Raw genomic sequence first — 14,255 nt, forward strand, 5'->3', positions numbered from 1 at the left:
TTTTTCCGAGTTCGTCACATCAGCACGTAAACAATTCGTGACTGTAGCTGTCAGATCCAAATGTGTTGAATTAAGGCCAAAGATTTTGCCTCCAGCGAGTCACCCAACATGAAAAGAATTTACGTTATTTTGTCGAGACGATTAAAGTTATTGAACCTTATTGAGCATATAAAAAAACCCCCCAAAAAAACCGTAGACTATGACACGGTTTCAAGATTTTTATTTTAATTTTAATTAATTATTTTAATTTTTTTGGTTAAAATAAAAAGAATCTCAAAATTCATTAATAAAACAAAAACGTATAGTTGCAGTTTTAAAACTATCTAAATTTTAAACTTGTAATGAAAAGGTGCATGGAGTAACCTTACGTGATATTAATATCTCTATTGATATTTGTACAACATCAATTAATAAAGAAACATACAACATGTACACATGCAGTTCTTTAAAATAAAATCCTTGCTATAATATTAGTTTAATAATGGCAGTCACCAAGATATATATGTATATAACAAATAAGATATATATAACAAACATGCTGCCTTGAACTCAACAGTCTATCCCCTGAATATCCTCTTTGCTGTATTAAGGGTACCTGCCCAATATACAGGTCTTTCCACACCATATAATGATGTTTATGACACTAGTTTAACTGGATTACAAGGAAACAAATGCTGGTGACAGAATCATTAGAGTGAAATGATTCAGAGGACGCCATGGTCTACTGTTACAGACAGATGTTTACTGCTTTATTTACACATTTGTAGCAGTTAAAGAGACTAAAATGTCATGAAAACACGAGTACTGATCACTCTGGTGGTGCGGAGACTTTAGGAGACGCAACCACAGGATGGTCATTTTAGTTTAAGTTTCTGTTCCACAAGACACTTAATACTGTTAAGTGCACAAAGACAACAGTACAAGTTTTAGGAAATAAACCCTGCACAATCCCATACAGCTCTTCCTTTCTAATGGGACATTTAATGTTATTTGCAGTCTTTCCAGTGTCATTAGCATATACTTCATCTGAACAAAAGAAATGGGTTTACAATGCAGGTGCTGAAATTTCATTCAGAAGTATTTAGCTCAAGAGCTTGTGGAAAATAAATGCACGCATTGTCGTCTGGATTGAAGAGAATCCATTGCGGATGAAGTCATGGGCAGGAATGCCTAATGCACTCAAGTGAACAAAACCTCATCCCAGAAACAGACTCTCAGCCTGGACTTGATAAACTCCAGGTCTCTTCAATCAAGATCAAGATTAAAAAAATTATTGTGCAAAGCTGAAAATATATTTAGCTCCGTTGTGTGATCCGCTTAAAAACGCTTAAAAACACAAAATCCCAAACTCTCCATCAGTGTGCATTATCTTCACTAGTGTTTTTGTTTTAAACGACTGACTGTGCATGCATATCGGCAGGCCCTACAACTCCCTATGTCTCGGTTAAACAGTTTATCCATTTGTCAGTATTCACCCATGTCATAATCAGGTCTTGCTGCAATCATTATGCAGATTAAGAACAGGTGCACACGCACTTCTAGCAACAGCATGAAAGGCCAGCAGTGATGACCATGGCAACTTTCATTACCTGTAATCATGTGTTGTGAAAGGTTGTGTGTTTACAGACTGCGTGATTCCAACTCCAGACGTTCAGCATACGGCTAAATGCTCCACATGTCTTCTCTTTCCTGTCTGGAACTTGTGAAGGCCGAGCGTTGGACGGCAATGACTTCCGACATAAATTACAATCAGCAGGAAGAGTCAGCTACGAGGAATCTGGTGATTTGGAACTTCCACGTGAGATGCAATTGAATCATTAAGTGGACCCTGTTGTGGTGGCATGTTCGTGCTCTGATGCAAGAAGCGAACTAGGATTGGTGGGTGTGGGGTGGAAGACCCCAGTTTCTGAGATGGGTATTTGTGGAGTCAAAAGGTGTGCACTTAAACAGAACTCAACTTAGGGGCTCACAAGTTGAACGTCTGCCCAGCCACACACAGGAGAATTCTTCACGATTAAAGCTCCTCTGATTAATCTAACTTATGTGCCAAAACTGCACATGCTGCGTATGATCCCAATTACGCTGAAACTCGATTCAGCATGGAGCACCTCTACGGTCGCCCTGCCTCCCCTCTGTTTTCATTAGACTATGTTTGACAGCATGCTTTAATGTCACTCTGTTCAAATTTTAAGTTATAACATCACATGTGTGTTTTCACACTTTGAACTACCTTTTCATTTATTTAAACTAAACGTTAATTAGCCAAACTGGGCACTCCAAACTGATATGACTTTCTTTGAAACACACACAAATAATGAATTGTCCAAATAATGAAAGTCAATGGGTCCAAAAAATTTCAAGCTACAAAAAAAGACATTCAAATAGCACTTTCTGATTACATATAATCAGATTGAGTAAATAGTATATGGCCTGAACCCAGAGAACACTCCTATCCCCAAGCTGGGATACGAATAGATAAGAGTGAGGAGTTGGGGTGGAGGAGGGATGCCAGAAAAACTGTCCCGGGACAGAGGTAAGTTGGCTCTACATATTACTGTCATGCTAATTAAAGGGATAGTTCACCCAAAAATGAAAATTCAGTCAATAATTACTCACCCTCATGTCGTTCCAAACCCGTAAGACCTTTGTTCATCTTCGGAACACAAATGAAGATATTTTTGGAGGAAATCCAAGAGCTCTCTGACCCCCCATAGACAGCAACACAACTGAAATGTTCCCAGGTCCAGAAACGTAGCAAGGACATTGGTAAAATTGTCCATGTGACATCAGCGGTTCAACCGTAATTTTACGACTGCGGTTTATGCAGGGTCAGAAAGCTCTCGGATTTCATGAAAAATATCTTAATTTGTGGTCCGAAGATGAACAAAGGTCTTACGGGTTTGGAACGACATGAGGGTGAGTAATTAATGACAGAATTTTCATTTTTGGGTGAACTATCCCTTCAAGTTGATTATGAGAACTTGCTCCACCTGTGCTGAATTACTGAATGCGCTCCTCCCGAACTTTGTTAATAAAACATCATGAAATGAAACCCCTATGGCATAATACAACACTTCAAGGCAAAATTATCACTTTGTAAGATGAACATGTCAAAATTTAAGCCTTTATTCACTTTTAAATCAAACCAAAACAATGTTAAATGAACACATTTCCAATATGGCGCCATGAACCTCAAACGCAAACTAACATCAAACCTCACAGGTTCTCGCACAAGGTTTGTATCTGCATATTTAAAGGCGGTCACGTCACACTTTTTGTTCCTTTGTTTTACATTCATACGAATGCAAATTCCAGAAACAAGAAACACAAGCTAATGTGAATTTCAATGCATTCCAAAGTTCAAGTTTGGTAAACTCTAACCTGCCAAATTTGGATCACGTGATCAATAGAGGAACGATACGTCACTTAGCTGAATTAAAAAAAGACAAACTTTAAATAAGCGGGATTGCAGCATTGCCAGAGAGTTGTGTAGATGTTTTGCTTTTATTTCCTTTTGGAGCTTGAAAGATTTGATTCCAATTGACTTATATAATATGCTAAAACATTCTTCAAAATATATATATATATATTGTGTTTTACATAAGAAAGTGAGCCATACAAATTCAGAATGACATGAGGGTGGGTAAATGATGCCAGAAGTTGCATTTTGAGTAAACTGTTCTTTTAACTAATACATTTAATGAGTTCACGCATTCTCTGGGAATCGATCCCATGACGTTGGCATTGCTGGAGCCATGCTTTACTAGAATGCTAAGGACACTATTATGGCTTTTGGTTGTTTCCATGGTAAAATGCACCATGCCCACTGGCTGCATGCTAAATTCCAAAAGTCCTATTCATTAAAAATACATTGTGAAACATTTGCAAAATGTCTAAATAAATGCCTATTGCTATAGCACATTTATCAAAGCACATACTAAAACACCATTTCTGAAGAATGGCGAGGTGATGACATTTTTACGAGAGAGGAAAATTCAAATATAGAGTGTATACGGTTTAAGGGTCTCTATGCCTCATTACTATACATGCACATTATGACCTATTCATTGGGTTGAACGCTCTGAGCTCCTGGGCGGTGCTGTTCAGATCTCACTTGCCGAGCTCAGCGAGCGAGGTGTGAATAAGGTCTCCACTGTTTCTGTGTTCTTACACGACCATGCCAGCGAGAGGGCACTCTCTCAGAGCCCAGCTTTAAAATAAACACAATTCGTATGTGTCTCAAAGCTTAACAGCCGTAGTTTATAATTCCTAATGACCGAAATGTGCACGCTACTCACCGTAACGCTCAAAAGCAGGCTTTATTGCGTCATTGTACAAACAGTACCAAACCACGTGTTGTCTTCGCCTCGTCCACTTTCGATCGGTTATTGTGTGCCACATATTATGCAGTCCTGACCTATTCCGTCCACCACAGCAGTTTCCCTGCAGCAAGTCAACAGAAAATATGTTCTGACATAGCATGAGTGTGGAGGAATCATTCTGGAAAATGAAAAAGAGGGAGATCTAAAATTCATTAAGGAAAAAGTACTTCATTTCCCAGTCTTAATGAAACCCTATCAAAAGTAATATTTCTCCATGTAAGTGCTGAGACTTTCCTAAAGTGCAGCAAATGACTTCTCAAAGACATCAGACTAATGGGAGAAGGCATTAGAGCACATAAACAAGGACATCATTCCAGCTGTTCGGCTGCCAATTTGATGTTCCTTTTTTAGCCGTGACCCCCTTCCTTCCATCCCCAACCCGTCCATTTATCCTATGAGCACAGTTTGCAGGAAATGTCAGCCCCCTGTGATTGATCTGAGATGGGCGATTCCCTGACTTCATGGTAGTATAAAGCAAGACAGCTGTTGGAAGAAATCAAATTCCAGCAGGAGCTGGAAAGACTTATTTTTTCCATCACTTTAACGGAGCTATTGGCTCTGACCAGACGAGTAAATAAAAAAACACGGCCACAATGTGGCAGGAGGTGACCGAAGTGCTCATTATATAGCAATTATTGTACAAAAAAAACTAAATCTAACTTGAAAGTCAATCCCACCTTTTAAAGACTTTTGAGAAGACATGACAAGCAGTGAGGATATGTTTTCTCTGGACCTACTTGTCTAGATTTTCTGTAACAAGTTCAAGACATGCACACGGTATATAGCGGAAGGATCTGACCCAGGGTTCTTTCGCGGGGATCCTATAATGCTGTTGTTTTACAGTCTGGCTTTAGAAGCATCTTATACTATGGGGCATTTTCAAATAATGTGTGATGTATTCTAAATCAATATACAAATACAGAAATATAATGACTTTGTAAATACTACAAAAGTGCTAACCAAATGGGGGAAGAAAGAGGCTGTTTCACAACTTTTCACTTTCAAAAACATACAAAAACAAAAAGGAAAAACTGTTTATTTGACTGATTTTAATGGAAATTTGATTATATCAGCTGAAATGACTTCCATCTTTGATCTAAGACTAACTTGAATATACAAAGTATTTTTTAAAAACATTTGAAACTGATGTGTGATGACTGTAACAATGGATGTTGCCTTTGCAATTGCAAGCTGGGCATTACAGAGCTGGGCAATCACACCACTGCTCTATTATATACAAATATCATATAAAATCATTTCTGGACATCATTTTGAGCAGACATGGATAATGGTGTATATATAGCCATTTACCTGTGGTTAGGAGTCAACTGTAAAGGTCAGTCAAGTGTAGTCACATAGCCAGACTTTTGACTTTACACACAAAGTCTGGTCTTCCCTGCATCTTATATTTTAAAATGATTAGCTATGTAAGTTTAAATTTTGCTTTTAATTTAGAAAAAAATGAATCTTAATTTTCAAATGTATAATTTGTAAGTTGTTGATCTATTGGCTGATATTAGATAGCTATCATTCTACATTTGGTAAAAGTCCAAATCTCCAATCATGTAAAGTTTAAAACAGCTACAATGGCAGAAAACAAGATTTCTTAGCCTATATTCATTTAACAATTGTAGGCTCACTATATAATATAAAAAAATAAATCATAATATAAATTATATGTCTATGACTAACTCTCTTTTTTTATTAAACTGACAACAGAACTTTCACAACTATAACAAAGTATGAAGAAACAAAATACATGTGCGCCATGAGTTAAAAAATAGCAATGAAAAGCTTTTCCTCAAAAATACTGCTTTTTAATATGTCTGGGGAAAAAAAGTCATGAAGCTAATTGTTTGATACAACCATTTTGTTTCCAGTCAGGCATATTAAAAAAACAATGTGCCCTTCTTTCCGGAAGTTGCGTAAACCCAGCCAAACAGAAAGGAACTGGTAAGTTCACTCAACACTTTTTGTATGCAGTATGCAACATATGGTCAGTGAACGAACTGGACATCCATGGGAATGCGGTCTGAAGCTGAGACTAAGTGGAGTGTAACTGCTACAGAATATATTAAGGGCTTTCAAATCAATCAATCACAGCCATATAATGACAGACGGTCTCTGTACAAATACTCAAAACAATACAGTTCCACATAAGAGCCTCCAAACCAGGCTGCTCAGCATGCAGCAGAGAGTGGTCTGCACCATGCTTCTTTTCACTTTCATCAATTTATAGCCTGCGTATTAGCTATGATTTATGTCTTTTCCTGCCTTTAAAGGTCTGGATCTCATAATATATTACTTAGCTTGCTCTGTTCCTGGTTCCTCAAACCACATAAACATTTTGCAGTAAGAAATGGTCATTGAGCAAAGTGTTATTTTAGTTTTTAGCATTCTAAATAAAGTAGTCAGGGATGCCGGGCAGCTGGATGAGAACACGCTGTGGGTCAGTATATAACTCTGTGGTTGCGGTCGACAGAACGCCAGTCATTAAGAGGCTGAAATAATGCAATATTGTTTCTCCCTATTCTGCAGTTTCTTGTCAGAGATGTTATCGCACGTCTTTGAATGACTTCAGGACTTCCGGTCATTTTCATTTAGTGAATGCTACGTAATCGTAATGGTCTGGAAAATAGTAGCGAGCCGGTCACACTCAGTTGTTCTTTGTCACTGTTTATGCGGTAAGATGACGGATAGTTTAAGTTGGGAATAGAAAGTCTTTAACACTGTAATCACTTCTTTCTTTCTCTGCAGTATGTGTACACAACAATCAGTGGATAAAAATGTGGGTTACAAGTCCATTGTTGTAGACATAAGAAAGAAAAAAAAATTTTTTTAGCATCCACATGGGCTGCATTTGTACAGAATACAATGGGGACATTGCATCATTGACAAAATTGAGAAGTGTAGTCTTTTCATGTAATTTACACACTAAAAAAATAACATTATATAATGTGAGATCAAATAGTGTGAGTAAAGTCCTATGAGAGGAGATTGGAGAGGAGTGTTGCAAAAGCCCAACGATAAAATAAAAAAATGACTGCACTGTATCTAAAATAAAATGTATAACGAAGTCCCTTATGCTTACCAAGGCTGCATTTATTTGCTAAAAATACAGTAAAAATATTAATATTGTGAAATATTATTACAATTTAAAATAACGGCTGTGCTGCTTAGTATTTTTTGTGGAAACGATGATAAATTTTTTTCATGGATTATTTAAACTGACAACAGAACTTTCACAACTATAACAAAGTATGAAGAAACAAAATACATGTGCGCCATGAGTTAAAAAAGAGCAATGAAAAGCTTTTCCTCAAAAATACTGCTTTTTAATATGTCTGGGGAAAAAAAGTCATGAAGCTAATTGTTTGATACAACCATTTTGTTTCCAGTCAGGCATATTAAAAAAACAATGTGCCCTTCTTTCCGGAAGTTGCATAAACCCAGCCAAACAGAAAGGAACTGGTAAGTTCACTCAACACTTTTTGTATGCAGTATGCAACATATGGTCAGTGAACGAACTGGACATCCATGGGAATGCGGTCTGAAGCTGAGACTAAGTGGAGTGTAACTGCTACAGAATATATTAAGGGCTTTCAAATCAATCAATCACAGCCATATAATGACAGACGGTCTCTGTACAAATACTCAAAACAATACAGTTCCACATAAGAGCCTCCAAACCAGGCTGCTCAGCATGCAGCAGAGAGTGGTCTGCACCACACTTCTTTTCACTTTCATCAATTTATAGCCTGCGTATTAGCTATGATTTATGTCTTTTCCTGCCTTTAAAGGTCTGGATCTCATAATATATTACTTAGCTTGCTCTGTTCCTGGTTCCTCAAACCACATAAACATTTTGCAGTAAGAAATGGTCATTGAGCAAAGTGTTATTTTAGTTTTTAGCATTCTAAATAAAGTAGTCAGGGATGCCGGGCAGCTGGATGAGAACACGCTGTGGGTCAGTATATAACTCTGTGGTTGCGGTCGACAGAACGCCAGTCATTAAGAGGCTGAAATAATGCAATATTGTTTCTCCCTATTCTGCAGTTTCTTGTCAGAGATGTTATCGCACGTCTTTGAATGACTTCAGGACTTCCGGTCATTTTCATTTAGTGAATGCTACGTAATCGTAATGGTCTGGAAAATAGTAGCGAGCCGGTCACACTCAGTTGTTCTTTGTCACTGTTTATGCGGTAAGATGACGGATAGTTTAAGTTGGGAATAGAAAGCCTTTAACACTGTAATCACTTCTTTCTTTCTCTGCAGTATGTGTACACAACAATCAGTGGATAAAACTGTGGGTTACAAGTCCATTGTTGTAGACATAAGAAAGAAAAAAAAAAATTTTTAGCATCCACATGGGCTGCATTTGTACAGAATACAATGGGGACATTGCATCATTGACAAAATTGAGAAGTGTAGTCTTTTCATGTAATTTACACACTAAAAAAATAATATTATATAATGTGAGATCAAATAGTGTGAGTAAAGTCCTATGAGAGGAGATTGGATAGGAGTGTTGCAAAAGCCCAACGATAAAATAAAAAAATGACTGCACTGTATCTAAAATAAAATGTATAACGAAGTCCCTTATGCTTACCAAGGCTGCATTTATTTGCTAAAAATACAGTAAAAATATTAATATTGTGAAATATTATTACAATTTAAAATAACGGCTGTGCTGCTTAGTATTTTTTGTGGAAACGATGATAAATTTTTTTCATGGATTATTTGATGAATAGAGATGCATTTGAAATAGAATAATATATGTTCATACTGTCACTTTTTAATCAATTTAATGTAATCTTTCTGAATTAAAGTATTACGTTTTTTTCTGGTCATACTGTTTTTTTTTTTTTTTAAGATGATAGATAGTTTAACATCAAAATTGAAAATCTTTAACATTGTAATCAGTCTTTTTTTTTCCCATAACATGTGTTCACAGCAATCAGTGGATAAAATGTAGGTTATTTCATTGTGGTAGATGTGGAAAGAAATATTCTATTATAAATAATATAATAATAGGCCTATATAGAAGTACAATATACAGAGCACATTGCATCATTGACCAAACTGGATTTTACTAGCATCAGAAAGAATGTTAGTCTTTAATGTGATTTAAATAATAAAAAGTCATTTTTTTATTACAGCCTGATTAACAAAAAATAATTGCTGATTTACAGTATATGCTAAGCATAATGTGGTCAATCCTGAAATAGAATAATATATGTTCATACTGTCACTTTTTAATCAATTTAATGTAATCTTTCTGAATTAAAGTATTACGTTTTTTTCTGGTCATACTGTTTTGTTTTGTTTTAAGATGATGGATAGTTTAAGATCAAAATTGAAAATCTTTAACATTGTAATCAGTCTTTTTTTCCCCATAACATGTGTTCACAGCAATCAGTGGATAAAATGTAGGTTATTTCATTGTGGTAGATGTGGAAAGAAATATTCTATTATAAATAATATAATAATAGGCCTATATAGAAGTACAATATACAGAGCACATTGCATCATTGACCAAACTGGATTTTACTAGCATCAGAAAGAATGTTAGTCTTTAATGTGATTTAAATAATAAAAAGTCATTTTTTTATTACAGCCTGATTAACAAAAAATAATTGCTGATTTACAGTATATGCTAAGCATAATGTGGTCAATCCTTCTTATTGAGTCACATTCAGACAGCTGTGAGATCCTGCTAATGTTAGCCAAGCCAACAGCTGACTAATTCTGTGAAATTAAATAACATTCAAATTCATTTATGTAATTTGCAAAGGCGTATTAATGTTTATGGATATTTTAATGCAGCCAAGTATTCCAGATTGAAAATGCTAATGGATAACGAAACCCTTCTCTCTCTCTCACTCACACACACACACACACACACACACACACACACACACATTCAGTTGTGACTGATGAATATTACTCCATCAAGCAGAGTGTAACAACGCCAAGAGGCTGAGCCAATCAATCTGTCGGTTAGAATGATCAAGGCTGTTTATATGACGCTGCAATGGACAAATACAGCCAGTAAGACACAGTTTACACCCATAAACAGCTGTTTTGCATCAGGTACGTGGTTTAGTCGGCCGTTAAGGGCGGCTTAAATGACCCCAATCAGGGAATGACAGAATATTTGCCAAAAAAAGCCGCTTTCGGTTATTGAAACCTCAATTTTAAACTCCTACGTTTTCCGTGAAACTTTACAGTGCACGGCGTGTTTTGCAGGAAGGATGAATGAGAACGATTCCAACGAAAATACCAAACAAGCTTTCAAGTGTGAGTCAAAAATGGAAAAAAGTTGTAGAGACAGCAAAGGAGATTTTTTAAAGCCCACCCAGTCCATACTCTTACATTCATCCTTTTAAGACTCATTCAGTGATGGCTAATTGGGTATTAATGTGCCAAAAAAATCTAAACGAAATAACACAGGATTTGCCAAGAAAATCTAAGAGGAACACGTCTCACGATTCAGCACGGAGAGCCGCACTGGAGCTGGCAAGAGATTTATGACATGTTAACGTGGTTGACGACAGGGCAGTCCACACCAAGGCATCCCACTGCGTGTGCATTAAGGAGCCGGGTTCCTTAAACATGCTGATCAAAATATTAACACTAAGAGTAAACATGGGCCCTTTATCTGACAGTGATTTACATTACAAAGACCTTAATCCAAGAGCGAGCCAGTGGTTCCCTCATTAGCCGCAACTTTTACCTCACACTTCTCTGCGATGCACACACACAGGTGGATGCACTACTCTGGGTGACTCTTGTGTTTATGTTATCTTTTCATAAGCTCTACTTGAAATTTGTCAAACTGCATCATTGTTTAACTATGTGCCAGTCAAACGCAGGTGTGCCAGATGGTTGCCTCTCCCCTAACCTTGCCCTTGGCGGTTTCAGTCATACCGAATTTCAAGAGTGAAGTCGGGTCCATTGACTTGCTTTTTCACACCCTTTTTTCATTTGCTTCTGCCACAGTCTGCCAGTGGAAAGGTGTAACGCCATTCACCGAAGCTGACAGGACGACTAATATAAAATGGACAGATGGAAAAAAGCGCTCTCAAGTAGATGCACATAAGTTATGACTGTTAAAAAAGTATAATTGCTGAATTGTTTAACATAGTATTTTCTCATAGGGGTCAAAGTTATGGAAACTGTTAATGACATATTGCACTGAAACCAAGACGATGGAAAGTCAGAGAAATTTGTCACCATTTCATTAAGAGACATAGAGGACCTACCGCAGATGTGTGTGCTTTCAGAAGGGTTGTGATATGTTCCACAAAAAGGTGTTAACTTAATGCAGCTATACGCTCTAAAAGTTCTTTATTGGCTTTTCCACAAAGAACCTTTAACATCCATGAAACATTTCCATTGCACAAAAGGTTCTTCAGATTATTAAAATGTCCTTCACACTAAGAAAAATGGTTCTTTGTAAGAACTGTTCACTGAAAGATTTTTCAAAATGGTTCTTCCATGGCATCACTATGAAAAGACCCTTTTAGAACCATCATTTTTAAGAGTGTAGGAACAAATTTAGAGCATAGAAGTTAATCTTTTTGTAGGAATGAAATAGTGAAATGCAATTGACCAAAAAAAGAACACTTTAACTGAAAGGCGTTTTCCCAGATGAGAGTAGGAGTCAAGAATGTGTTAATGTGTTTAAGACAATCAACTGAAGATTAAGCCTGATAGCAATTGCAGATCTTTGTTTTGACAAGTGGAAAAAAGTCCCCAAAATAATATTTACAGCAGGCGAGTATCTTTTTACTACATGGTGGATGAGGTTTGAATTGATTTAGCTGTGTTTGATTATTTTCTTTTGTTGTGTTTTTCTTATTTTTTGAGTGGGTCTTTCACCTTGTGCTAGTTAAAAAGTAACAAATGAGGTCTTGGCTGATCCATTTTCTGAGTGTGCTGGCCGTGAACACAGACTGTGGCTGGATGTCATGAGTGAAGGTCCAGATGGTCCTATCAGTGTCTCTGCTTCAAATCTAAACAGGTTGACATTTTGCAGGTGCTGGAAAACACTGGGATCAAGCGCAACTTCCTCCATGGAGACAAAGGTCAAGGCCTCCCAACACTATGTCTGATCAGTCCCATCATTCTCTGTAAGTTCTCCGAGCATGGCATGATACTGAGGACCCGGTGCTTGATAATGTGCAGTTGCCGCTAGAGACTCTGATTGATCACTGACTTAAAATAACTTTTGTGTATAATTCAACTCCCCACTTCAACATGGCTGGGTATTTTTTTTTCCTAAGAAGGCGGTTCCTACAAAAACAAAGCATAATCATCAGTACCTAAATTTACCAATAAAATAAATATTACATTACATTACATATAAAAATAAATATAAATGTGTTTAAAAATAAAAACCAAAAATACATACATTTTGTGATATTTATTTATATTGTGAAACTGTGATGCTTTTAATGATTATTTGATAAGTAGAATGTTCAAAAGAATAGTATATATTTAAAACAAAAATCTTCTGTAAAATTTAAAAAAAAAATTATTCTGTCACTTTTGATCAATTTAATCTATCAATCTATCTATCTATCTATCTATCTATCTATCTATCTAATATATATGTGTGTGTGTGTGTGTGTGTGTGTGTGACCCTGGACCACAAAACCAGTCTTAAGTTGCGCGTGGATATTTGTAGCAATAGCCAAAAATACATTGTATGGGTCAAAATGATAGATTTTTCTTTTATGCCAAAAATCATTAGGATATTAAGTAAAGATCATGTTCCATGAAGATATTTTGTAAATTTCCTACCATAAATATATTAAAACACATATATATATATATATATATATATATAATATATATATACTGTATATATAAAGATAAATAGATAATAATAGTATGTTGCCTGTTGATAAGTCTTTTAACCATAAATCATCTTCACATCAAATGGAACCAGAGCATGAATCTTAACGAAACCCAAACACAGAGTGGGGACTCCTCTGCCTCCTCCTCAACGTCCCCCACAAACACAGAGTGGGGACTCCTCTGCCTCCTCCTCAATGTCCCCCACACCGCACTGACACAGCCCCTCCTTTCAGAGGTACAGAGGTGAAGTAACAGCAATTGCATGCGCTGGAGTGCTGAAAGGCTCAACCTCTGCGCCCTTCTTCTGTCACGCTAAAATTAATAACCGTTGATTTGTATTTAATGCTCAATTTCCTCTCTATTATTACAGGCAGTGTAGTGATGGGCTTGGTTTGAGACAGAATTCACATGACAGCCTTTCTCTTTTCCTCCCTCTTTTCTTTCACTCACTCTGGCTCTTTTTCTGCAGCATGCCAAATGGCTTGCACAAATGTTGCATGCATGTCAAACAACATCTCATTACGGAGTCACTTTTGGGGCTGTTAGTGCGTGCATGGAAAAATGGGAGAGTGTGTTTTGGGTTTAGTGTTCAGACTTTAAAACAGGAATGAAATATGTCCCTTACACTGCTCAAAATACACTTATGACGTTCAGTTGAGAGAAGTGTGAACATTTTAGATGATATCTTAGGCTTTGTGCCCACGGCGGAGGGGAAGTCATGGGCATTGTGTCTCAGGTCAACAAAACAAAGAGAATCATTACAAGAGTCATTTCAAAAGGTGACTGAAATACAAAGCAATGTTGTTTTATGGAGAGAAATGCCCTAATATTTCTTTGGATGTTCTCAGAGTTAATATTTATTCAAACTGGGTGAAACATCACACCTCAAACTATTAAAGGGCCATTCAAGTTTCGTTCTGCATCATGTACTTTAGTTGGATTTTTTATGGTGTCATTTGTCAAACTTCGTACCTTTCAGTAACACATTTGTCAAAATTTATCAAAGTC

Source organism: Sinocyclocheilus rhinocerous, unplaced genomic scaffold (assembly GCF_001515625.1).
Source record: "Sinocyclocheilus rhinocerous isolate Xijiao unplaced genomic scaffold, SAMN03320098_v1.1 scaffold576, whole genome shotgun sequence".
Classification (NCBI taxonomy): domain Eukaryota; kingdom Metazoa; phylum Chordata; class Actinopteri; order Cypriniformes; family Cyprinidae; genus Sinocyclocheilus; species Sinocyclocheilus rhinocerous.